A 27,093-nucleotide genomic window follows, 5' to 3' on the forward strand; every position below is an offset into this window, starting at 1 on the left:
CTGTAATTATACGTCGACTACAGCGAAGGGCTCGGGAAGAAGGGGATATCAAGCTGACCGTCCGTTGATACAGTGGGTGACAACAACATTGAGCACACTGAGTCCATGCACTTTTATTATTATTCGCTTCGATGAATGATAATAGGCACTTTAAGTATACGCGGTATATCATTTATGATACACGCAAACCTAATTACACATTAGTTGATGTCGGAGCGATTGCATGCCGAGGGAGAACCGGCAATTTCAATTCGTAGCTCTCACCCACAACAACAAAGTCTCCCGCGATACAATCACGTCGCAATTAATTAGAGCTGTTGCTGCGGTACAAGTAATTATCCGACTCTCAGAAAGGCGCCGACCGAGTCATTGATTCGGTCGATTGTATCGTTGAAGCAAACAGTCGCGCGGTGGAATAATCACGGTTGCCGATGTTACCTCGCTTTAATCGTAATTACGCGCAGTTGTCAAAGCAAAAATCGAACGCAGAAAAAAAAACGACCAAAACGCGTTTCTGATTAATTCAGTCTAATTTTTTTTCTGTAATTTCCGAACAGACGAGACAAAATTATTCGTTAGCCGCGATTGAGCAGCGAAAAGTTAGCCGAGGCAGCTATCCGCAAAAAACCAAATTTCAGCGAGAGATGAACGACGCGTCAGGTGCATCGCAGCATCTACGTCCGAAGAAAAATATGCACGACTTCTCGCACGCATCAAAGTGTTCTCAAAGTTCGCGAAAATAAAGCCAATGTGACGACGGCAAAGTGGGATCTCGGTGTGATGCACGAATTTCCGTCGGCGAATTAACGCGAACGGCACCGTCTCTCCTCCGCTGATCCTCCTTCCGTGCGGTCCCCGCGCATTCCGCGGTTTTGCCGGATTCTCGTTCGCGCGACGACGTTACGCGCGACGCGACACGGCGCGTCTTCGCTTTCTTGGTCTGTCTGGCAACAAACGGGACGCGGTCACGGACGAAATTAGACGGTCGACGGTGACTTACTCGGCCGACTGTACGCATCGTATTCTCGTGTCCGGATTATCCTCTCCTCCGCGGTGTATCGCCTCTAGTGGCCCTCTCTTGCGCTGACGAAGGCGAGGAACGGGGTGCACGCAGCTTTTGCACACTGTTGCAAACGGCTGAACGATTGTTCGTTCCCGTGCAACGTGGCGTGAAGGCAGAGGTTAGGATAGATAGTTACACACCGACGAAGATTGCGTGCGCAGTGCCGGATGACAATCGGGCCCCTTCGTGTCCAGAATCCTGTTCGGATTTAATGAGACGAGATGAGAGCCATGTGGACCACACCGAGCTGAAGTGACTTCGTGCGGAATCCGAAAAAAAAAGAAACTATTATTTCTTTCATGTATTGTAAATCTTGGTTCTCTGTTTGTATGTATAATTAATAGATGTCGACTGCTGAACGTTATCTTGATTATCGGATACATATATGTATATCACATATTTCGAAAGAAGCGCTTTATTAAACCGCGTACATTTGCTCCTTCGCTCTCATCTCCTATCTCTAATCGAGAACACGATCTCGTTGTCGGCTTACTTAAATCTTCGATTCGGTTGCGTATCTTAATCTCGGGGGAAATTAAACGAGCTCGTGTTTCCCGCGCGTGAAATAGAGCGAGGAAGTCGAGAAGGGAGAGACGTAAGTAGAAGAAGCGGGAGCAAAAAAGCCGGCGCAATTTCCTAGGACAGACGGACAGATGAAATGCGGTCTTGCGGATACGCAACTGAAACTAGCGAACGAAAGGGCGCGAGCACGCACCATTACACTTCGCGGAGGAACGAATCCGTGATACCGAGATACGAGGTGCAGGTGCAACGATAATAGTAGAAATGGACAGATAAGTCGGCGAGCTGTGTAAATTTACTTGTCGACCTTGGTGGTCTTCCGCTATATCGCGAGTCTTTGTCGTGCTCTTTCACGCAAACTCTATTTGAAATTGTTGAAATTTCAACTAAACGATCTCGATATGCGCCTTATTATTTTGTTCTCTCTTTACGACCGTTATATTTTTGCGGTGGTTTTGGAAAATAAATGTGCCGATGAGCTCGTTTCGATGAACAAAGAGGAGGAAAATAATTCGAGTTGCATAATAGCGTTTATTATCGCGTTACTACGCAAGGTATGGTCTGCAACGCAGCAATGCATTAAATTCGTTACGTTCTAAAATTCCAAGCGGCGGTTCGTGTATAATTATGTAAAAAATACGTTCAACGATACGAAACGTTTTTGGGTCAAGCATTATATTACCGGTACCGGGAAAACGTAGGAATTTATGTGGAATTACAACATCCTGGCGATCACATTGTCACGATGCAATTTGACGTAAACGAGGTGATGTCGCATCGATAAATATGTACATACGCGATCAGATAACTGATGAATCGCTTTAGCAAGGGAAAAACGAGTGTTATGAATAGGCTGCGGAACGAGTAACGTGCGATGTCGCAATAAAGAACACAAACGCAAGAGTGACATCTGTTTTTCAGATGAAGAAGGACGAATGTATCACTCAAACAGGGCCGTACGCGGCGTTCACGGTCGCGACGTGTAATTTTTCTCATGTCCGAGTTTGTTTGGTAATAATTAAGAAATCATATTTATAATACATGTACAATCTATCGAGTGTAACTAATATTTCTCCACAGATAACTGGATAATATGTTAAAAGCGTCGTATTTCGTAGCTATCGTTTCGTAATTATCACGTCCACGTACTAACAACTCGTATGTGGCACGATCGATTGAAAAAAACAAAAAATGGAAGAAAAAGAAATTGTATCCTGATAAAAGCATACGAACGGTTGTTCGGAGGACCGTTAGAATCAGCGTCAATTTTTCCGTCGTATCACGTTTCTAACTGGATCAAAATCGATACCGTCGTTTTCGAATGTCGGCTGGAATACCGTTAGAACCAGGTCATATTTCCCATCTTATCTCAAGGCGAGGAAAAATCACGGCAATCGCTCGATACTTCTACCGATAGTCTGATAGCGTGACAAGTGTGCGATTATCGCGCGTCCTCGGAAAACTGAAAAAGAAGGCCATCGTATGCCGGCAAAAACTCGTGAACGAGGGCGACATTTAATTCGCAAACCGCTATTTGCAAAAAGCTAGGAAAAATTACGTCAATACTTACGAATATTTCCTTCGTTAATTCGAAATATAAAAATCCTATGAATCGTTCAATTTTGCCACATATTGCATAACACGCGTGAACTTCGATTAATCATTTCCTTCTTCTAAATTAATCCTCACATTCCGAGAGAAAAGAGGTAGGTGGTTCTATTCTAGCGTACGCCGTAAGAGGCGTTCGTATATATACACGTGAAATTTAAAATTAGCCGTGGATTAATTTCACGTTTTATTGGTCACGCGGTGTGGCGTCACGTACACGCGCGGTGTTTCGACTGTAAAATTTCGAATTCCTCAACGGATACTTCCTTTGATACATCATAATCGGGAAAAAAACTAACGTTTACGCATCACAGGGATGTACTTTAACTTCTCCTCGGGTAGAAGGATTTCTATGTGAAGTAAACACGTATTTTCTCAAGCAAAAACTCTTGAAGGTAATTTTGGAGAGGCAGCTGATGAAACAAATACGATGTATCGATACCAACGTTTTAACGAGAGATTACCATGTTCCCTGTGTAAATTGAATTTCGACTCGTCTGACGGAAACATTCCAATGACACTCTGGTTGCAACGCCGTTGTCCAAAGCTGCGCGCCGAGGTTGATCAGAGAGGAGTCCACTTTCATCGTGTATCGAACTTAATAGATAAAATTTCTTGACGATTAACTAATCAGCGTTATTACCACGCGTAACAACGCCGTATAAAACTATAAAACTTTTACGGTATCGTTAATTTTATTGCGGCGGATATAACGCCCAGTACTTTTGTACTATTTATTGCAACGTGTCGTCCTGGCTTGGCAGTCTCTCTACACGCGCAATTAAATACGCTCGCGTCGATCATTACCGGTTTACCGAGCACGTAGCTGTTCACGATTACGGATGCAAATCGCGCGTCGGCGGTGGCAACCTACGTTCGCGAAATCTTCGCGGTGCAGTGCGCAATAAAATAAGCGCGCGGGCGGCCGCGGCGAGAGCGCGGGCAAAAGGAATCCGCCGCCGATTCCCCATGTCGGTGCTCGCTGACGTGACGTGAGAAGCGGATTCGTACGGCCCTGAATTGCACGTTTCTGCGCGCAAGTGAGACGAGACACGCGTGGAGGAAGAGAGAGATGGATCGGCCGGGGAAGGGACGGAGGAATGACGGCGGAAAGGAAAAAGAGAGACTGAGAGAAGAAGCCGTGAGATGGAGAGAGAAGGGTAGACGGAGATCCGCATTCGCGAAACGGACAGGAGCGAGACGAAAGACGAGAGACAGGGCGAACAGCGCGCGAGAGGCTGAACGGAAGCAAAACAAGAGGGAAGATCGCGATTGCAGCCTGTACAGACGAGTTAATATGTGTAACTTAGACACGGTGCGGTGTGAGCGAGGAAGAAGTACTGCCTTTTTATTAGAAAGACGACAGCGGTGGGAGCCGCGCGCGGGGCGGCAGAGACGCGCGAGACGAGGATGAAACTGAGCGTCGGCCGCGGGCAATCTGGTCGAGAAAATTGGCAATGTATGCCGTGAGCTTGCATAACCGCAAGCTGAGTGTAGAAGGAGAGATGAAGAGAACAAGACGGAGAGAGAGACATCGTGGCGTTGCACTTGCAGCGGCTCGAGGGAGCGAGAGGGAGAGAAGGTGGTAGAGAAGGAGAAAGGAAGAGGAGGCGACGGTGAAGTGACACGTGCACGCACACATACGTGTATCCGCGCACGTGGTAGGAAGCAATAGGCGCGACTTGGTTTTCCTTGGCATTAGCGACTACAATGTACGTAACGGTCGAGCGGCATGCATAAGTGCGCCGCGTTTATCTTATCTAGAATGCAAGCGACCGCTCTCTCGGCTGCGCGATGCGACATCGCGGCGTGTAGTATTCGCGTGCACTGGCGCGATAGTGTCGGTGTGCGCGAACGCCTCAGCGGAGCAGCGTACGTGCAAATTGCACGAGGTCGTTCGGTCAGATGCGGCGGAATGTTTGATTGAAACGTAGTTTCGCGGCATACACGCGGCACACGCGCATACACACAAGAATACATTGTTAAACGCGAACGCGCTCGCGTGAATTGCCGACGCGATAGATAGAGAACGATCGCGCGCAGAGTGCAAGGCCGACGATACGAGTGTACGACTTTCTTTTCTCTTAGCGTAAGCGCTATTTACTTATGCGCGTTACTCCAGTCAAAAGTTTAGTTCTACTTTAAGTCCGATTCAGTCCTACATTAAATATTCAAAGGTCTCCTGTTGTTCAAAGGTCTTCTGTTGTGCTTCTTTGGAGCTATAAATGGGAAAGTTATCACCGTTTTTTTTTTCTCTCACATTGAAGATTCAGTGTGAAACTAAAATTTAGTTTATGAAGGATTGAATTCCCTTTAAAGGTAGGTAATTCTTTGTAGCATTAAAGGGGCGCTTATTGTGCCCCTTTGGTGCTATAAATAGGAACTTACTTCCGTTTTCTCCACTTCAAGACTTAATGTAGAATTTAAAATTTCGACTCAGGTACGTGTACGCATGCACGACGACTTAAGCTTCCGTTACGCTTCCTGCATCACGTTGCATCGTCGAAACTGTAATCTGTTTTACGCTTTAAAGACGGTGGAATAATTTCGAACAATTATAGAATGATAACACCGCGCCACAGTGCTTGCATATTATTTGTACAGGTAAATAAATTATAAATATTTTACACAGAAAAGTATATTACTAATTACGTGCATCTAATTACTGAAGAGAGAGAGAGAGAGAGAGTCGAGAGATTAATTGCAAATTAATTCTAATTAATACTTAATTACGATAATAATGTTGAGTTACATTGTAATGTTTCGGCACGTAATATTTTTCATCGAAGAGGCGGCTGGGGCCGCACGAACGATAGAGAAAATATGCGGATGTAACACAGTCGCGGAGGATACATATTCAAGCGCGTATCGCGAACGAACGTTTGTACGGCGATATCGTCGTAAGACACGAATGCTTCGTTATGCCGCGCATAATACGCACGTGCACGCAACGTGAATCTCACGAGTTCGAGCGGAGTAACGCGAATTAAATAATGATCTCATGCTCCTTGGAATTACGTTCAAAGTCGCTTTGATGCATTCCACGGGTATCGGAGATTCGACGTATTCCCGTGGGGATGGTTAACGAGATCGTTAGAAACAATCGCGTAATTTGTACGCGTCGTACGCGCGCGCTGTTATGCACATTTGCGATAAATAATTCACCGGTGCCAAGCGCGGACGTAATTCACCGCGTTTGTAGCAATTAATGCAATTAAGTTTTCCTCGGTGCAATCGCGTGATACGAGCTTTCTGGCTCTTAATAGACATGAAAACACGCGCCTTCGCGGCGCTGTTTCGAACTTAATTAGATATTTCAATTTAAATACGCACATTATGTGCCGTATTTTCTTCTTTACCTTTTGCGTGCTTCATGATCGACTTCTTTAGATTATGAGCGAAGCGACGCGAAACTTGGACGCTAGGTTGATTTATTGTCGATTTTTCTCATGCTTACTGTCCACTGATTCACCAGTATGGAGGAACATAAAGTTCGTTCGCTTTCCGCAATAGAAACTACAAAATATCGTCGAACGTGTTCCGTCTCTAAAGCCGTTTCGTACAGATTGCGCCGAGGATATCGCGTTGTCTTCGTCGATTCTCGCGAATGTACCGCCTCTCGACTTCGGTTTAACGACTTTTACCTCTTCGACGTTCGACAACTTGAAATCAAAACTCGAGGGGCCGATTTTGTGTCGAGAAGGCGAGAGGAGAAAGAGAAAGAGAGAGAGAGAGAGAGAAAGTGAGAAAGAAAGAAAGAGGGGGCCATGGAAAGGACTTAAAGGCCCCGGGAGCATAAAATGGTAAACGGCCTTTTGCACGCGGGAGACATAACAGTTGGCAAGCCGATTTATATGCGCTCCTTAGCTCGCGTGTGCATGCACTTTACGATATGTAAAACCACCAGGACCGGCATTGTGCGGCGTCGGTGCTCCGTCGTAAAACCGGCCGTTCGAGCCGCCTCAACTTTGAAAGACTTTCGAATAATATTACAACTTTTGCACCGCGCGTGGCCGTTCGCCTTTACGCACGTGAGCGCGAGAGAGTTATGTACGCCCGCGCGCCATTCACGATGCCGACTTTTCCTCACGTTATTCTTCCCTAGTTACTTCACAGTTATTTCGTTCCTCCTCGATACCCTTTTGAACGTCTCTTCGATACAGCTGTTATTATATTATTATGAGAAGACAGTGGACATGTATGATCGATGCGAGAAAAGTTCGATCCGTGAAAGCGGCTTTAACACGAAAACGTCCCGCTCTGCGTCGTTTGCGTATCCGTAATCGCGCGTTTTCCCACAGGGGAGTCCACGATTCGTGAATTAATTGATCCCGTACTCCCGTGGATAGCAATTAATATGAATTGAGTTAGCGGCCGGAACGGGCCGTAACTCGCAGCGGCGTATTATTATTTCAGTACATCTAAGACGACGCGCGCACACTGTTTTGCCAAATGACAGCGTTTTAGCAAATTCTACGTAGTTTCGCGTATTCGATGCATAATAATATAATATCACTATGGCGGGAACCGGTAATTTCAATGCGAGAGGAATACATGTGTTTCGCGAACTATTTGGCGATGTACATATATTTATAATTTGTCGCGCAAATTGCAGAGATGGTTGGGAAGGAGGAAAGGAAGAAACATTTCGAGTAGCATGTTACTCGCTAACACGTTATAAATGCAGGTGATTGGCGAGTGGGATATATGCTGTTGCAACTCGCGCTGAAATTTTCGTCGGTGTTGAATCGAAGCGCGCAAGGCGCGGGGTGAAACAGGGGTGAAAGTTCGCGTTATCGCACGTATTATCCGCTACACTCGCGCGCCACTTCACCGTTCGCATCGTTCCATTTCGACATGCGCCGGCATTGGAGGTGCATGTTGAAAGTTTACATTGATCTGGCAATTTCGTTTATACAGCTGCGATCCGCATAGAAACCTTCCCAGATTTTCCAATATACGGCGCAGATTCTGATTGGAATATTCAAAGTTGTCCTGAAACACAGGTAAAAGCGATAAAAAGTAGAAACGAGAGTCGAACTTGCGGAAGTCTGCCAAGCTTTATATTTGGCGTCGCTTCGTCCCTCGACGGACGAACGGACGGAGGTGACGTCACGTAATTCTAAGGCGACCGGAAGTTATGGCAATTAAGTAAGCTAGACGCTTGCGAACACGCAGCTGCGAATCCTATTTCTGAGCACGTTTGATCCGATAATACTCTGTTACTCGTAATACATACCCATCGCGACGTTGAAGTTTACCCCCTTGCAACACGCTGCGTGCGTATAACTTTAGCCTCACGCCATTGTAATGCCCGGCGCGAACGCGCACGCCTCAGTCTCTCACTTCTTCCCAACGATTTCCACTGTGAATCAGCGAAATTTATGTAAGAGTGCTCTTCTAATTTAATCCCGTTTCGAGTCGTGTACCCTCTTTCTTTCGAAAATATAGCGCGCTCGCAAACCGTGGAATCGTTCGTCGGGCCGAATTTTGTTATTCCGACCGCGTATATCTCTCTCATGTCGCTGATTCAAGCGGATAAGATATGTGTTTCACGTATGGCTGTTTACATGCGACGACGCGGCATTAAAAAGTGGCGCGATCCCTAAGAAAAGAATCGGGTAGTGCAAGGAGCGTGCACGCAAGGCTACACCGTTGAAACATAATTTACGATCCGCAATTTTTTACGACCGGCTTACGAGAGTACTCTATGTTGGTCGGAATCATCTTCTAGAATAAATTATTTCCATACGCAGCTTTATGCGAATCGCGTATGAAAGGCCATTGAGGCGCGAGACTTGCGCTTTCCCCGATCTTGCTATCGCTTCGTGCAACCCCGAGAAAAAAAGATCCATACCTCTAATCGATGTCTTTTTGATCGATCGCCTGCAATTCTATTCGATAAAATTTATCAGAAACGCAGATTCACGTAACTATTTCCGACTGATCGTAACGAATGCCCGTTTTCCGTTCCCGTGTAGCGAAAGAGAAAGTGTGCTCGACGTAGTTTTCGCATGAAAAAGAAAACAAAATTATCACTTTTAGTCATTAATAAACTCGCGATTTTTTCTTTCTTCGTAGATGTCTATCCTTTCGCGCTGTTAATGCACGGCGAGCAATCCGTTGTTAAGAAGTGCACGAAAACGCGGTACACGGTCGCACCTAGCGTCCTTTATTTCACGATTACGTGATAAATGAGCCTTTTATAATGCACACCGCGCGATATCAGATTAACATCCTTGCGCGTGTGCTGATAATTGCACGTGGTATCTGGCTGGCTGCGCGGACGGGTCTCGGAAAGTTTCTCACTTACAGCCGACGCGGTCCTCGTTGATGGGAGTGAATGTAAGTAGAAAACTGAGACCCGTAATAAATCTCGGGAATACGCTTTCCGCAGACGTCGAGTCGCGGTTTGTTGATAACCGCGCCGGCTTGTAGGCCGCTTGCCCGAGGCGCACGACGTAAATACCGGGGTGACCGATAATGTTTCGGACGTGTAGTCGGTGCAAAACACAGTGAGGTATTGCCGTTAAAGAAATTGTCGCCTCAAGCGTGATGGCCGTTGCAACCATTAATTACAGTCATTAATTGGATCCAAGTTGACGGAAATCGGAATGTAAGTATCAGTGATATACAGATCATACCCTATCAAAGCTTCGTATATCCCGCGCAAATCTCTTCTCTCCTGCTAAAGCGCGGATTTTTTACATTTTTATTCCGTTTTATTCGGTTGCCTGTGACGAAAGTACTTGATATCTAACGTTATCGCGTTTCCTCGTTTCGCGTCTGTGGCGAATGGGCGCGTCGCTACCGTATTTCTATCAGGTTAACGAACGAGAGTTACGCGATTAGAATTTCGCGGAGCAATCCTTTAATTCGTCAGTTTACGATGCGATAATAATCGACAGAGTTACCGATGTGTCGTAAAAAGTGTGCTTTTAAGCATCGGAACGGAATTCAAGAAAGACGCATCGGTCCTGCCTCGAAGAGAGAAAGAGAGAAAGGAGCTGAAAGGCGAGCATGAAATAAGTATGCAGATACGGTTTCTGCCTACGGTTACGACGTGTGATAGTCGCGTTATAAATCGACCCGCATCAAGCATCGGGGCATCCCAGCAATCAAGAAACGTCATCCGCAACATGTTGAACCGGCAATTATCGGCTCTAGTGAGAGTACTGTCGCTTCGCGAATTGAAACTGTCGCATAACTTTTTCTCCTTCCCCCTCTCCCCCCCCCCCATCTTTCTCTTTTTTTTCTCTCTCCGACGCGTATAATAAATTTTTACGCATAATTCACCGTAATTTCCAAATACCCTTATAATCACTACGTATAACCGCACAAGAACCTGCCGCGATTAAGTAATTTGTAATTTACATTTATGCCGCGCGAAATTTATGTTTCAAATTAAGGGATAAGAGGAGTATTTCGGGTCTAACGTCGTTGATATTTTTCACTTCGAACGATAAATGTAAGTCCCTCACTTTCCACGAACTCGTCTTTCCCTCGGCAATTAATTTCAGAACGTTAAATGTTGTTTCGTTAATCCCTTCTCCTCGCTTCCACGAATTATTTGGGCGATCTCAATGCTTATTAATATTCATTGCTACTCTCAACATCCTTTCCGATAAGTTATCTTGCATAAGAGCGCGCCAATTGAGGACTTGTCTGTAGCAACAGCAAACGAATATATGACGGCTGTGTATATATTATAAAATTTGTGCTTATTGTATAGTGGTATATCATCAGTCTGAAGCATTTTTTTATTTAATTATGGTGAAGAATTTTATCGTAAAGTAAATTTATACGATGCTGATAGCGAATAGGAATATAAAACTACACTTTCTGCGGTTGATACCTTTAGAGCACAAATCGATAAGTTGTAAATATTACGTTACGCGTGTTATATGCTTTTAATCGCCATTTTATTTTTTCTATCATTGATATAATTACGAAAAATGCACGCGCGAAAGGTGAAAAAATTCTATTTCAGTTTTAGATTTTGCCAGTTATTACGAGAGTCTTGAAGGAACGTCTGCTACGCTAACGCTTCGCTATTGCTATTCAGCTTGCATTCACTAGCGCTGTCCTGGCTTTGTACACGGAGCTGATAGGATTAACGTTAATAGCGCGGTGACGAGCTCTTCGAACACACTTATAAACTTACATATTGATCCGTTTCAGTAGATGCTAAAGATATATGTCGGCAATCAGGACAGAAACTAATTTAGATCGCTTATAATGCCTCTAGCTGTGGTAATTTTATGCCTCGAAGGAAGCCCTATAGTATGACTAGAGGGGTGTAGGGGCAGGAGGAGGAGGGAACGACGACTTGACAGTAAACAGTATTCATTATCTCCGGCTGCGGGAGTGGTAACAATTAAAATTAAATGCCACCAATTAAGCAATGAAAGCACAAAAGCGGTAACTGTCGGGCGGCGAAGTCACGGCCTTATGCGATGCAATATAAGGTCGTCTTATGCCGTTTGTAGTTGGCAGGATTATACTTACGCGTGTTTATGAAAACCACGCCTCGCGTGGCCGAGATCGGGCATTTTTAACGCCGATCGAATGAATTTTTATTGAATGTATAAATACTCCAATGATCCGGAATCACGCTTCGCTGACTGCGCCTTAGACTGTCCGAGGTACACCGCGATGAAGATCTCGAAACTGTATCGTTTTCCGAATGCGAATGAGATTGATCTTGCGATTACAGTGAAATACGAATTTGTTCGCGCTCAGCGTCGATAGATATATACGACAACAAAAACAATAATATCAAATAAGAGATGCTTCTTTCACTTTTTATGTGATGCAAGTAAAACAGGACTCGGTGTCATATTGCGGTCATGTCAATTGTTAGCAGATATAAGAGAAAGATAATTATGTACTGTGTGATGGAAACACAGAAACGCGAGACATTGTCCTCGAGTAATAAAGGAGAAAGTCAGCGAAAAATAATGTGGCATTGAATAAATAACCAGATGGAAACGAGAAATTAATACGGGTCCCGTTTTCCTTATTATTATATTCCAATTCGTGTCTCAGCGCCGACCGATCCATATGTCTGCGCGACTATAAACGTCTCGTTTTAAATTACCAAATTAATAGAAATACTAGAAAAAACGATCACTATCAGACAAGTATATATTGCGCTTCGACACGTTCGTCGTAAAGAAATGCTTCTCTACGTTGCTCATCCGACTATCATTTATTTCTCGTGTTTGTATTGATCTTAATAATAAGACATTTCGGAACAGTGAGTAATAAAACTGGTTCTGCTTTTCTTCTGTGCAGAAATCCACGAAATTCGAATGATGATCCAGCACGGAGCGTGTTGCTATCTCCCGATACCACCGAACACCGTGGGTGCTCCGACATACGAAGGACAGGTGCCCTACATCGGGATAGGAACATCACAAAATCCATTCCATCTCTGGCCGATCACGTGGCCCCTCAACCCTCTGACAGCAGCAGCGGCAATAAGTACGCCTCCGTACCCTGACAGTCCTCCCGAATCATCTGCCACGTATCACTGGTGAGTCAATTTTATTATCTGCCACGGGTTAATCATTGAATAGAAGTCGCGAGTCAGCGCATCGGTCGAGAGAATATTAATCGACGGGGGTCTTTATTTCACGCAATTTGCGTACTCGCATGATTCGTGAAACCCTTCCGGGCCGTTTGTCTGTCGCAATATTATTTGGCCGCGACCGTAACAGAAGTGACGAAATCGATTTCGACGTAAGCACCGGGTCAAGGAAGGATTAGTTTTCAGTCTGGAGCGTAAATCGTGATCTCTCCGTTACTCATCGCCGCGCTCTTTTCCTTTGTTTGGATCGTTTGGAGTCGGAGTCGTAATCGCAGATCCGGCACACATAAAACAGATTCTAAGCTATAAAATGCCCTTCCTTCCGAGAGCCAGGCAGACCGCAGCGCGCTTAGACCAGTAAACGGCCGCTCATCCTCCTCTCGATTCCCTCCCGCGTGTTCCTCCTACTCTTTTTTACTTCCTTTATCGTTCTGCTCCTCTCTCATTTTTCGTTAACTTTCCGACACTTTTAACATCTGTAATTATTAAAAGACCAATTTACTCTCTCGGCATTTTGTCTGATACGCGCTATCGTGATAAATCTGACGCACTGAATCTCTCTTGATTTTCTGAGAAATATTCACGTGTCACGATAATCAAACGCGAGCGAAAAGACGATCACAATTGATTGCGACCGTGAGAAAATCGTGATCACTGAACAACACCTGACGTATCTTATCCTATCGTATTGCGTCGTGCAATATTGCGTGTAACGAATAGCAAACCGTGTGCAAACAACGTAATGGATTACTACATTGCGAAGAATTCTCCGCCGGTATCGAGTTTGCGACTAACTTCATCAAAGCGACCGCTCGGGACGCGCATAAAGTGCGCAGGAGTTTAAAGGTGCGGCGATCCCTTTCCCGCACCCCTCATCCTCCCGATTCCACGGCTTTAACGATGACAACACTATAAAGAATCGAATTTACGAGTGCTGGCCGTCCTCCGTCCCATCTTTGTCTTCACAAACGATAGTCGGCTATCGTCCTCGTTAGACGATTTAGAGGGGAAATAGCTTCGCCGTTCGCGTGAGAAAGCAGAACTCAAACTCGACGCCAGTCAGCTATCGGGATTACGTTCGCTCGGCTCAAAGATAAGCTGCCTCCGCGGTATTCACATTTAATTCGCTCCCATACGTTCCGGCTGGCGTCCCGGGGAGATTACGGCAGATCTCGATTAATTACCGATACGTTTCAAGGCTCTCCCGTGTCGTGCGGTTTGCATATTCAGATAATCGCCAAATGGATGCGCCCATGTATATTTTGCATGTAAATAGGGAGAAAGAGGGACAGAGAGACAAGGGGAGGAGAGAAAGAGAGAGAAATTGCCAGACACTTTCCAGAGAATAGTTTTCATTAGAGACGTCTTCGCGCCTTTTCTAAAGCATTAAAATCACATTCGAACGGTTACTTTTACACTGACATAACTTTTTTTATTATTTCAACGTGGACATTCGTGTATATCGATAGCTTAATTTCATATATTTCTATTAACGCTACATGTCTACATCGAAAAGGGATGAAGACGACAGAGTGCTGTTCGCAATGATATCGTCACATGTCAGCGTGTTCCCGCAAACCGCAACGTTTCCATTGTTACCGCGTCGCGTCGAAATGCAGTTCGTCTCACCATTCGCTTCCCATACACAATCGTTTCAATTCTGCGCCGGTAGCCGCTTGATAATGAAAAATTCATATTATATTCGTGACGTACGAGCAGTTATGAGTGCAAACGCGTTCTCTTGAAAATTCGCGAAAAACTCGCGCCGCAGTTCCAGCGAGTCGTCGCTCTTATCGCGCAGATTATCCGGTACTCGATAGGAGCATATCGGACCGCGGACGCTGAAAAATCTAAATTTATCGGACGCGCGTAACCGGGGCAACATCGCCGAGAAGTCGTGAGGAGGAGGAGGAGGAAGAGGCATCAACAGCATCGCGGCGCAATGGTGGTCGTAAAACAAACTAAAAATGTACGGCTCGCTAAACGATGCGCGGCGATACACGAGATATGAAAATGGAAGCGGTAATTAAAACGTCGGCGGAGGATTGTCGGCTATCTCGGATACTGATTGCTCCCAGCCGGTGATTAGGGTTGTTGTTGAAAGTGAGTCGATCTCTCCTCTCGGGCCGCGCTCACTCTCCGTCCGCTTCTTCTCCGTTGACCGACCGATCGACCGTCCGACCGTGCGATGGAATCCGGCGGCGGTTGGCACTTGGTACGCCTCTCTTCTTTCCAATGTATACGATAAGCGACGCCGAGAGTCCACGGCGACGATGTCCCACGGACGACGACGTTTCTGCTCGGCCATATATTCTTGGCGTTTCGCGACGCAAATTGCGCCGCGACTCTTCGCGCTCTGCCAACAGACATGGACCGACCGACGATCGGATGGGTGGACGATGATGTTGGATCTTTGTCTCGCATATCTTCCGTGCGGAGAAATGTATTATCGATGTGTATCGTTCCTCTTAATGTTTCCCCTCCCGTTCTTATATTTTATATTGAATTGAATTTTATATTGAATTTCATCGTACAAATTATAATCGTTTCAACTCAATCAACCAGATTTATATGTCGGCTGATGAGCTTTCTGATCCTGTTGTTATGTTTCACAACTCAATTGGTACCGTCAGACGTTACCTGATTCGCGCCCTCCCATCTTGAATTTCTTTCGTTGCGGCTATTTATTTTTATTATATTAAAATCTTAAAATTTGTTAGTTATTTTTATGTATTTTTTTCGTTTCTCTTTTATATGTATGTATATATATATATTTTTTTTTTCTAAGTCAAAGAGTATTTCCTATTTAAATTTAAATAAATAAATAAATATTATGAATCGATTCCGCGAAATATCCACGGTAATTGTGTTCGAGTGTAGTAGGCTCGTTAGAGAAGATTCTAAAATGTGTTAAAAGGTAAAGCGATATTCTCCCCGTTGTCCGCCAGCTCGGTCCATTCATCGAGATGCGCAAAAATCGATCATCTACGATTTAATGTCGCTAATCTGAGAAAGAGAGAGAGAGAGGGAGGGAGGGAGGGAGGGTGCGGTTTTCTCGCGATAGCTCCTAATAGTTGCGTGCGCGTTCGGCGAATCGTTGGAAGGATTAGTACCGCTTTTGCAGTAAGCAGCATCAATGTAATCAGACAGGTCGCTCAGAGCGGACTTAACGACGGTCGTAAACGCGGTTCGCTTTACAGCTCAGTAGATTTTTTTTCTTTCTCCGCACTGCTCTGGCCTCCTCCTACCTCGTCATCGTCGTCGCTGCCTTCTTGTTCTCCTTACTGCCCCCTTCCACGAGATCTCTTCTCACCCCTCCTCCCCATCGTTGTAGAGTCGTAAGTGAGGCGCACCCCAGTCTTCCTGCTTATTTTGCTCTGAGCGCAGTAAACTACGAACGTTTATGTGACAGACACACTAGCGAAGTCGAAGTAGTCCCATGCCTCACAGAATGTCGATGTTCTCGCTAGAACTCGCGAATCTATCTTTGGTAAGTTGTTAATGATAATGCCCGGGCCAAAAAAATTGCGGTGTATTATTTTTTACGGTTGAAAAAAGAAACGACCAAACAATCGCGTTGCACGTTACTGACAATTCTTTCGTAATTACGCGAACGTCGTCGGACATTTTTTCTTTTATTTTTCTCTTTATTTTACCTCCGCAGATTTTTCACAATTTGTCCACCCTCTTATCAACCTTGGGCAATTTCTCATGTGAGGTACCGTCACTCATTTTCTTCCTCTCCCCCTCTCTCTCTCTCTCTATTTCTCTCTGTCCCTCGTATATTTTGCACGAGGTATAATAAACAAATCGAATTTATGGGACTGGCACTATCAAGTCCGTAGGCTTTCTTATTTTTGCGCTGCCACAATGACCTCGCGGAAACGTCGAGAAAACTTGGCGATCTCGATTCCTATCCCGCGATGCTAACCGTAAGCCGTAGTAAGACGATAACGTTAATTTTTACGCGTAGAATTTTACTAAGGGCGTAAATCTACTGGTCGCTGTTTAAATCCCCATGAGCGGAATTTACGGCCGTGAACGCAGAAAATCTGCTTGGAAATAACGCTAAAGGGGAAACGACGTCACGTTGCTGATTTATAAGGCATATATCGCGGATATAAGTATCATATTGCGAGCTATATAATTTTGCGGCGCGTATTGCGCAATTCGATACTGATGTACAAGAGTACGCACGCTTTAGTAAGCCGTCTCGCTAATAATTACCGTTCACATGTACGATCATCGGCGAACAGTGGAGGGAGGAGAGGAGGGTCTCGCATCGTGCCAAGTATAACGTTACGCGAACATGACATTTTCTGCATATAGGCACCGTGTATTTTCTCCATTGCGCTTTTAGACTTCGCACTTATACAAAATAGTGTAAGATGATATCGTGTCGCTATAACGGTATTCTTTTCTGCGGACGAATATTCCCTCCGTCCGTTACGTTTCTCTGTCGTGTATCGCCGAGGCTTCCACAGGAACTGTACAATACGCGCAGTAGGGAGAATCCTTTCGGAGACTCGACGATAAAAGCGTTGCCCATTGAAGGGCGTTACAATCACTCGGGCCGAGAAGTGTGGCCAGCGTTATTGCGACTTCCGTGAATTGCGAAAATGATCTCGCGGGGAGAGAACAAAATCATTTTCGTTGGCGCGCGGCCCGTATCGCGTGGTCTCGCGTGGTATTACCCATCACGATACACGCCAGCCGCTATAAATAACACAATTGGCATATACATCGGTGTATACGTAGGTACTGTTAATGACGCCCTCGCCGAGAGCGCGCACGGTAATGTGGCCGAAGTCACCGGTGACGATCGAATCGGCTAAATCGTACTCCGAGACAATATCTCCGGCCTTGACAGCGACTGTCGGTCTTATTCTCTGAAGACGAAGGTGCAATTCCCGAGACAAAGCAATAATTAGCAGCGCCGAAGTGCGTGAGTCGCCACGAACGCTGCTTCTTCTTCTTCTTCTTCCTCCTTGTCCTCATCATAATCGTCTTCGTACGTAACCAAGAACCGGGGAGCGTTAAGCAGTGTAACAGGCCCGGCTTCACTGGCAAAAGGAGTTTTACTACTTTCTAACCACAGTCGCGGGCTACAATTAAACCCCCATAAACCTCGTCGTAACTTTTTTAAAAGCGACCGACTGCGCGCGAGCGCGCCGTTCCCTTCGCTCGCTTGGCAAAAAGCCCGCCATATTGCATCCTTAATGAAGCCCTGAGACGATACGGGCACCGACGTCTTCCGGTCGACCCTAAAACCCGGTCTCGCTCGGTCGCGTCGCCCGCTAGACACTTCTCGAAAAAGGGGGAAGCAGTTCTCGCCTATTTCCAGAACTTCGGTCGTCATCGAACGTGCGAAAAACGACGACGCGTCCGTGAACTTTGCGACGTTACGTGAGCGCGAACGCTCGTTCACTCACTCACTCACTCATTCATTCATTCATTTGCGCTCGTATCGGCCGTGGCTAATGACCGGTTACACGCTTTTACCGCGGATCGTTTCTTCTTGTCGAGGGAGAACCTTATAAGCTAGTCAAGCTTGATACACCACCGCTGAGAGTTGACGAGCTATCCGCGGCTTGTCCAAGGAATCGATGTTTTCAGTTTTAGCGCGACACGGGAATCCTACACAAAGGCGAGACTCGGCTGAATATAACCCATAGTAGTGGGCTGCACCTCTCGGTCCACCGTGAAGCTTTATTTCTTGAAGTATGCGAGGAAAGAGAAATAGAGAGAGGGAGAGAGCGAGGTTGCCTCACCGTGTGTAGGCTTCTCTCGTAAGCCTCCGCTCGTCGGTGTACTCGTCAAGAGTGACGTCCTTCAACGGCTACGCCAGCGGCTAAGGAACCATCGGATGAGTTCACATGGTGCTCGCCGAAGATGTCGGTTGCTCGAAGGCAAGAGGAGGGCGAAAAGAGCCGGAGAAAAGGAAAAGAAGGAGAGGAAGAGGAGAAGGATGAAGAAGAAGAAGGCGACGGCTAAGAGGAAAGGTTGAGGAAGGAACCTGGCAAGCGGGCATGCCGGGCTTTAGCGGGGACTGACGTTTACGGCTCGGAGCGGTCGACCTAGCGCCAGTAAAACTTGAGAAGAAATACAAGCGAAGTCCGCATCGACAGTTAAAGTCATACGCGCGAAAATACAACCGGGCTTCTATGAAATACGACATACCTACCTCTGGCGAGCGAAGCCACCAGGGTCCACCCAGGATACGCGTCTCATTAATGAAGGTGGTTGCGCCTCCTACCGGTCTGCTCGCGATCGATAAACAAATTCTTCGCGCGGCCGACTGGCGGGATAATTCGCGTTGGCGAAAGAGCGAGCAAAAGGCTCGTTTTCGATCTCACTCTCTCTCTCTCTCTCTCTCTCTCTCTCAATCTTCTTCCCGGCGAATACGGAAATGAGATTCCAGTGTGAGAGGAACGATTCGAGACCCCTTTTGTAACCTACGATAACTGGCACACAGTTACTCGGAGAATTCCTCGGACGAGAAACGGCAGGATGCGAAGACGCGACAGATGATACCGTCTGTCGAGCAACGTCTTCGCGATGAACGCTGCCAGCGATGCTTAGCATCTTCACTTATTGTCGTTGTGTAACGGCCATATCCATGTAACGACAATTGCTTTCGATATAAACGTTTGCATAGAAATCGGTGCATTAGCCGTATGATGTTTACCACGGCTCCGCCGTTATCGCCGATCATTCGACTCACTATCCATTTTCCTCACTGTCTCCGACGTGCAATACAGTTACCACTACTTGTTCATGACTAAACGAATCCTATTTCGTCTTAGGTGATAAATTACTATATTTGCGATACTGTTTATGCGATATGTGCGGGAATTTGGTAGAATCCTTTTCGATCGTAGCAGTGTTATAGTCATATGTCAAGGAAGGAACAAACGCAATTATACTCGAGAGAAGATGAAAAACGCGGGTGAAAGATAACGTAATAATAGAGATTAGCATACAAATTTCGCGTAAGATCACCACGAAGAAACGAAATCGCTCACTCGCCAATATTTCGATGGAACGAGCCTGCTAACGTCACAGGTAGAGTAGATAGGCATTATTTGAAGTATCCGCAGTGATTTTACGGTTTCTCCCCCTGCCCACGTACTCTCGTCGAGGGTGGCAACCCGCGGATGGAGGTGTGAGAACTCGCGAAGCACTTACCGGGCAAACGATAAACCTCCACCCACCCCGTCCGCGATCGCAGTGGCCGTTTCCATTTTAGCTACGTGCCTGGATGTGTCTCCTTCTCCTTAGTCCTCGTTTACGACTTTTCGAGCAGTCACTGTTCGTCTCGGAATCTGCCTAGATCATCCACCGGAAGAGACACACACCGTGGAGGAAAACCCTTCTCCTCGAATAGTCTGTGCCGTACCAGAACATAGACCAGTTTCTCTTCGCGAAATTGAAGCACGAGAAATCGCTTAATAACCGGCTGCCTCCATAAAGGGTGAGACGCACGAGCGAATTTTATTCGCGTTGAAGTTAGCGAACAACATGAAAAGTGCCGGGCGTTAACGTGTAGCGTAAAAGTCGCTTGCAGCTGAGAAACTCTTAAATTTTGTCAGATTTCTCCGGCTCCTTCCAGCGGTAATTCGAAACACACACGTTAACGTTAAGATCCGCGTTATCCCAATATTATCTTTATTCTCCAATTTTATATATTATCCGAGTTTTATCTTTTTCTATTTTTTTTTTCACGTCGTATTCGCTATCCCGTGTATTCACCGGAAACGCAAGTAATTATTTCAACATAGGAACGATTTTCGATTAGTAAGTTCGAACTGGTAATCTCAACAACTAGCATCTGTAAAACACGCTCTCAAATTTCCTGTCAACGTATCGAAAGTCTTTGCTATAAATCACACGTCGTGAAAGAAACCTTTAAGAAACATCTGGTCAGGTAATCTCTCCGGTTAGTCCACGATGAGTCTCGCGCGTCAACGGCGTAAGACAATCCGCCGAGAAGTTGCGGTTGGCCCGCGCGCGGAAATCGCCGGCAAGAGTAGCGCCGAACGAGGCGATACGCGGATCATCGGGACGTAGGTAACGTATGTTGGAGATCACGTGGTTAAGGAGATTGCGAGGCGGCATAGCTGTAAATCATACTTTTACGAGGCATCCCATGGTCAATCGGGAGGAGAAGGTCTCTCGGGTAGAATGGAACATGAACTGTGAACCGATGCGTGCCTCCTCCAGCTCATTCGGGTCCTTCTTTTTCTTTTTCGCTATTTTGTTACGATTATCGTTGCTTTTATTATCACTGTTATCGTTGTAGTACTGTTAACTGCTCGTCCTAACAACGTAGGCATCGGTTTAATAGAATCTTATACGTAACTTTATAAGGTTTTGTCCTCGTACGAGAGTGCTCGCGTGAGATAATCGCGCGTTGACGTTTCTTTTCACACGGACAATCGCGTACACGATAGAATATGCAATATTATAATTTTTTAAGGAGCACGTGACGCATTATGTAACGCATCAGCATAACAAATTCAACGCAAGCCGCCTCGTTCGCGACAAAGTGCAAAACGCGCTCGATATCGAACGCGTTCAGCTCGTCATCGTTCTACGCGAACCGCGTTAGGAAAAAACGACATGCGACGAATACGACTCCCTATACGTTTGCATGATAAATCCACATCGTTCGAGACGTAGGACTACTGGTTCTCGTCCCATTACTGTTCGCCGGTCGCCGAACATCCTCGAATCCACTTAACGCGAGTAGATCTTACGTTCGTCGTAACGTGCCGTTATGGGTACGTGTACTTAACAAAGTGACTGGTATTCTGGCGAGCCTGTCGCTCGTAAAGGGAAAAAGAAGAAGAAAAAAAGAAGACAGAAAGATTCCGGACGTGGACAGTTAAAAGCCTCGTGAAAACGAGAGACGAATCGTATACCGGTGGAGAGAGATCTGCGAGCCGGAATGAGACGGGAAGAAATGTGTCTGCGCGTTGCGAAACGACCGGGAACGAGCGTAACGCCGGGCTCCACCGTCGTGTCTCAACCCCTGTGAAACGGTATATCGTAACGGTCGATCGTTCGGAGGGATCGCTTTACGAGTGGAAATAATATTTCGAGCATCGTCAGCTGGTTAAATAGGTGTAACGCCGATGAGTGACTTCGCATATGGCTGCTGATGAATTCCGGCCTTTCTTCGCTCGCCACGTTTCCTCCCATTGGATCTGCACGCGCGCCTGCGAAATCGTTCCTTCGTTGCCGCTTATGCAATCGTACGCACATTCCACGTTTCAACATACGATTTGCGATTTTATGCTTTCTTCGAAGTCAATCACGCGTTTCGGAGTCAATCATATGTTCTCCTCCCAAGTCGATCTTCCTTGTTTTGCATGCGTCCATTTTGTATGCGTCCAAGTCGCGTATTCCTCAAGTCGGAATACGGCTAACTTTTATCGACGGCTGTCTTAGAGACGATGGCAGTCAAAGGTGTCGATTAAAACGGTCGTGAGGAGAGGCTCGCGACATCTACGAGAGGGATCCTTTCAAAGTCGATCCGCCGGGCCTTTATCGCCACCGCGCTTTCGAAACGTACGTCTGCGGGGACGTGTTTTACGACGCGACCAGGTTTTAGTGCCGGACGACGCGTTTCGCTTGGTCAAGCTTTTTAGTGTCTATCTTGCATCGTTCTTTGTTAACAAGTTACCGTCTCATGTAACTCTCGAGTCAGAGATAAGTCTCAATCGGATTGTCACGCGGGGCGATTCGCATTTCCGAAACAAACAAGTGTCCGCTGATTCTTCTCCGTATCTGTGCAGCTTTCTAATCATCATTTTTTAAAGAAGCGAGATTCTGGAAACACAACAGGAGACGATTTCACAAGCAAAAAGTATTTCGTGTAAATATTTCATCGCACGGACCAAACGATTCTGTTGGTGAATGTTTTTTTCGAGCTTCACGTTATTTTTGAAAATAGCGTGCTGTGCAAATTGATGAATCTCCTTGATCGCTTTATAATGAATCTCTTAGCGAACATTTTATCCTCACGGTTAAAATTGAATTCGAAACTTTCGAGATGCCGGGATGCATTTCAAGTTGATTCTATTTTTCTACGTGTGTTTCGCAGTATTTACGAGAATATAGGGCAACGGGAGCATAGTGCGCGTTGTAAGAGTCGGTTGTTGAGAAAGAAACACAACCGATGTTTTTTCGACGAATGAGAATAATTCGATAGGCGACGATCGAAAGGTGTCGGTGTCCCGAGACTAATGTGTCTAGACCTTCGAAAAAGTCCGTCACGATCGTCCGCCGCGGTGGGCAGGAAACCGGGTCTGACGTGGACGGGTGGCTACCGGTGGGTGCACGTATGAAAACTAAGTCCGGGTTTCATTTGACTGGCTTTACGAGGGAGACATAAAATGGATTTTACTGTCGGCTAGTTCGCCAGTTCTCGAGTTGGTAACATTGCTTTAGCGAACATAATACACCTCTCTCTCTCTCTCGCTTCCCTCGTCGCCTCTTCTTCCTCCTCCACTACCTCCTCTTACCACCCTCTACCGCCACCTTGCGTCGTCATCCCCTTCTCCATCTTATCCGCTCTTCCCTCTCTTACCGTTCTTCCGTAGTGGATTTCGTTTACGGGGGAGGACGTGTACCGTTTGTCCGTTTCTCCTTCCGCTCTCTCCGCGTTCGCGACCTGGCGTGTCCTTAGAACATCGTGGTAAGTTTTCCCCTCGCCGCGACGGCGGTCGTCTCATTCGAGAAAACTTCTCGGATGAGATTATGTTCCGCTACCAGATTTAATATCCGCCGGCTAAGTCGGCACGACAGCCGTTAACTTCTCTTCGGCTTCGTTTCTCCTGGTTGGTGGTTTCCGGCATATTCGATAACCGGGATTTCTTTCGTGAATGCTCTCACCGTGGATCTTCTCGCCGTTTATACACTCCTCAAACGACGACCTAACTGCAAGCGTGATAGTTTCGACGAGAACTGTTTCGATAAAAGCTCGAATTTTACAACTGCTTTCAAGCGTATTACGAATTATACATTTTGGAGGCGAATAAGTTCCACGTCGCAAAACTATACGTGGGTAAACCTTTTTGTCATCGGAGATACAACTGTGTGTAATATCACGTGTAACAATGACATAATTTAATTTTAGCGAATAATATTATTTTCATTCTTTATAATCACATATCGATGTTGTCGATTATACTATTAGTCGGGATGAGCCAAGTAAGTTTAAAAACAAGTAAAGCCTCTATTATATAGCCTCTATATATAGATACACAATCAAGTTATTGATATAATACCTGTACATTCATATACACGGGTCTAGTGTGTGATAGCGCAATAATAAATAAATTATAAATTCGTCGTTACTACATCGTGAACGCGAGTAAACGGTGTCGCTCGATAATACCGCAATAAATGCGACAGTTTCGAGTGTAATTGAATGTAAGACTGCCTTCCCGTGTTGTATGTTCTCAGTGCAGCGTCGTTTTGTCAATAGTAATAAAACGAAGTGATTTACGTCGGCATCGTTGCGAATCCAATCAAGTGACACGGAACAGTCCGCGCCTTTTCTTCTTTTTTTTCCTACATTATCTCGTCACCATTGACATTCTTTGCCGACGGCGGATCGCGATTGCAGTAAATAGCGATTACGAGATACTTTTTTATCGCCGATGTGAACGACGTAGATGATTATTCTTAGTAATTAAAGTGGTCATAGTTAAAATATGATTATTGCCATCTGGAAAATGACATTTTTATTGGAGGAAGATGGGAAAATTACGCAAATTACACGGCCGAGCATGAGTAGACTGCGGCGCGTTGATTCTATTACATTTTTAAGCGACTCGTGTACAAACTGCCCCGCGTTCTCTGGATCTCGGAAACTGCGCGGCGTAGAATGAACACGTGACAGGTTGCGTAAAACTCATTATATAAGACGGCGCGAGCAATTTGTTTACGTTATCATAATTACGGGTCGATACAATCGCAATGTGGCAATCGCTTCGCAGTTTACTCAACACGTCACAATGTGGTTTTGTATCGATTATAATACGAATAAAGTGAGAATAGAGTATAAGTACAAGTAATTGAAGTTTCGAATGATCTTTGAGCGAAAATTGAAATAGTTTTCTTCATGTTTGATCTCAGTAAAAACATTAAAATATGCAAAAAAGAATGAAATTGTGTCAATATTTACGTTAAATAAACAAGAGAAACGAAAAAAAATTAAGTGCGCGCGAACATTCACACAGATTAAAATTCCTGCTAAGAGTTCCAGTGGCTTACTACAAACAAATGACAGTAGTTTCACACTCCGTGGAACGATAGACACGTTAGGAAAAATTTGTTTGCTGAAAACGACTATCCGGAAGATCTCCATAATCGACAAAGTTCAAGTGCGACCATGATTGTACAAATTTTTGCCGACGATGAAACTTCAACTACATGTACGCTCGGTTATATTTCGATAGGAATTATAGCACAGGGAGGAAAATATTAAAAAGAAATACATGAAAGGTGATACGTAATCGAAGATATTCTTTCGCTCGGGTATGCGGCTCATATTATTTATTATCGATAAGGTGAAAATGCTTCCTGATGATTCAAGAAACCTAAGTAATGAGAAAAATATCGCTTATCGCCAAGTCGCTCAGATCAGGAACGTTATTTCGTGACTCATATATAATATAGATCGCCTGTATCACGCTGTATATATTCACTGAACGTCATGTTACGTATGCTGTAAAGCTTTATATTATGCTGAAAAAAATATTCTGTATCCCGGCACAGATCTTCCCAAGTACAGAACAGTGTAAGTAAAATTTGCTGAGATTCCCTACGATTTTCAGTCACACGGATTACGTAATACTGAACATCGTGCGAGTAACTTCAGCTGTAATGGAAAAAAATAGGCATATGTGATACCTGGTGCGTGAGTGTTCATAACCATCGAATGTTGTTTTCTTACTTCTGCTTTCAGATCGACTGCTGATGATCGGTGAAGTGAGTCGACGAGGGCAACGTGTCGAATCCAAAGAAAGTCACGTTCCGAAGCGACAGAACGACCGTCGAGACGAATATAATAGACCCAGCTATTGATCACCGCTAGCTCGTTCCGGACATCACTTCGACGAGGCGTTTGCGGTTAGTGTCGTCGCTACGTACCCGGTGAACCGAGTGAATCTTATCGAGTCTTGGAAGCTGTCGCGAGGGAGGTCGACCTTCGCGCCGACTTCAAGGGAAGTTCCTAGACGCGCGAGAAGGATGCTTACCGTCATTTTTACTCTCCAGTCCTCGATTGCGTCCTTGATCGCTGGCACTCTTGCGAAGAAACGACGAGTGCTTCCCGTGGGAGAATTTTCCGAGCAGCAGCAGCCGCAAACTCATATCTCGCGTCGGCCGGCGAACATACGCTGAGGAACCGCCACCATCCGTGATTCTCCGCGGCGATAAGTCGAACGCTCGGACCGTGGACTGTCACGCAAACCAACACGGATCGACATCCAACACGCGGCTCTGCTCGTCGTTCCTGAGCGAGTGACTTTCAAGCAACGAGTCCCGAGAAGCGACGCCGCAGATATGCACGAAATTTCGTCCAGCGTCAAGAACCGACGTCATTTCGAAGTCTGCCTCCTCTCAGGCTCGTCCTTGTTCGACGAGTATACTACTCCTCGCGTGTCTCCCCACTTCAATTCGGAGAGCGAGAATGCAATCGTGAGATAATGACGATGCACGTACATGCATCAGGCGGCCGGGCAGGCAGGCAATGCGAGCAAGTCGCTGAAAAATCCATTTGATCGCGAACGATGGGTTTTATTCGTCGGTTCCTCTCGACGACGCATATATACGCCAATAATATCGTGCGGAAAGCCGAGCATCGGTGACACGCAGGCGCTGACCGAATTAATCGACGGACTGTGGTGATTTTGACGCTTTCTGCTTTATTCATGTACCGCCTACATATTGACTGTCGCAAACGCTGTTTTCTCGATTTATATGTGTTGTTAAATGTTACTGGGAGGTGCGAGACGCGCAGCAGCTATGCGTGATCGACAGGAAGCCAGATGCTTGTTATATATACTTTTTCCCTTTTTCCCCCTCCTCTCGAGAAGAGAGTGTTGGCTGATGGAATGGAGTTCGTTACGAGAAACTTCGAATTTCCCGTAAGATACCCCGCTTTTGGCCGATTATTTCAGATTTAAGATTGTAGACGATGGATCACCCTTGATCCTCCTATCCTTCAGCGACGAAGTATCGGATACCTGTAAGTCATATTTTTTTACATGGGTAAGTAACATATATGCATATA

At 45.7% G+C, this 27,093-nt stretch overlaps 2 long non-coding RNA genes across 2 annotated transcripts in view; one reads left to right on the forward strand and one right to left on the reverse strand.

Annotated features, from left to right (window-relative positions):
* Positions 1 to 4,924: 4,924 nt before the first annotated feature.
* On the forward strand, positions 4,925 to 25,850 carry LOC106744692. The gene is made up of 3 exons (XR_001374473.1): positions 4,925 to 5,282; positions 12,491 to 12,731; positions 25,765 to 25,850. It is a non-coding gene; the product is annotated as an uncharacterized LOC106744692 (long non-coding RNA).
* The window catches only part of LOC106744691, a 4,470-nt gene continuing 1,380 nt past the window's right edge, over positions 24,004 to 27,093 (reverse strand). Inside the window, exon 2 of the long non-coding RNA XR_001374472.1 lies at positions 24,004 to 27,046. This is a non-coding gene — a long non-coding RNA (uncharacterized LOC106744691). The remainder of the gene's footprint in view (positions 27,047 to 27,093) is intronic.

This window comes from Dinoponera quadriceps, unplaced genomic scaffold (assembly GCF_001313825.1).
Source record: "Dinoponera quadriceps isolate SergipeBrazil2010 unplaced genomic scaffold, ASM131382v1 scaffold1352, whole genome shotgun sequence".
Taxonomy (NCBI): Eukaryota; Metazoa; Arthropoda; class Insecta; order Hymenoptera; family Formicidae; genus Dinoponera; species Dinoponera quadriceps.